General features: G+C 65.4%; 1 long non-coding RNA gene across 1 annotated transcript in view; it reads right to left on the bottom strand.

Annotated features, from left to right (window-relative positions):
- LOC112969514 overlaps positions 1–407 on the bottom strand; it is a 1,739-nt gene extending 1,332 nt beyond the window's left edge. Inside the window, exon 1 of the long non-coding RNA XR_003254741.1 lies at positions 9–407. This is a non-coding gene — a long non-coding RNA (uncharacterized LOC112969514). The remainder of the gene's footprint in view (positions 1–8) is intronic.
- Positions 408–413: the final 6 nt, after the last annotated feature.

The raw sequence follows: 413 nt of genomic DNA on the forward strand, positions 1-413 counted from the left end.
GTGGGCACCTGGAGGAGCTGTGATGGACTATGGGGAGATGTATGGTGGGCACCTAGAGAAGCCGTGATGGACTGTAGGGGGATGTGGGGTGGGCAGCGCTGTGCCTGGAGCCCTGGGACACGTGAGGTTGGGTGCTTTGCTGCTCCAGGCCCTGGGAGCTGTGCAAGGATGGGAGATCCCAGGGTGGTCCCTGATGCCCGTGGCCGGGGAGGTGGATAGGAATGTCCAAGGTGGCACCTGATGGCCATGGCTGGGGAGGTGGACGGGGATGTCCAGGGTTGGACACTGATCCTCATGGCCGGGGAGGTGGATGGGGACGTCCAGGGTGGCCCCCGATGCCCATGGCCGGGGAGGTGGACGGGGACGTCCAGGGTTGGACACTGATGCTCATGGCCGGGGAGGTGGATGGGGAC

The sequence above is a fragment of the Apteryx rowi genome, unplaced genomic scaffold, assembly GCF_003343035.1.
Source record: "Apteryx rowi isolate R43461 unplaced genomic scaffold, aptRow1 scaffold_354, whole genome shotgun sequence".
Classification (NCBI taxonomy): domain Eukaryota; kingdom Metazoa; phylum Chordata; class Aves; order Apterygiformes; family Apterygidae; genus Apteryx; species Apteryx rowi.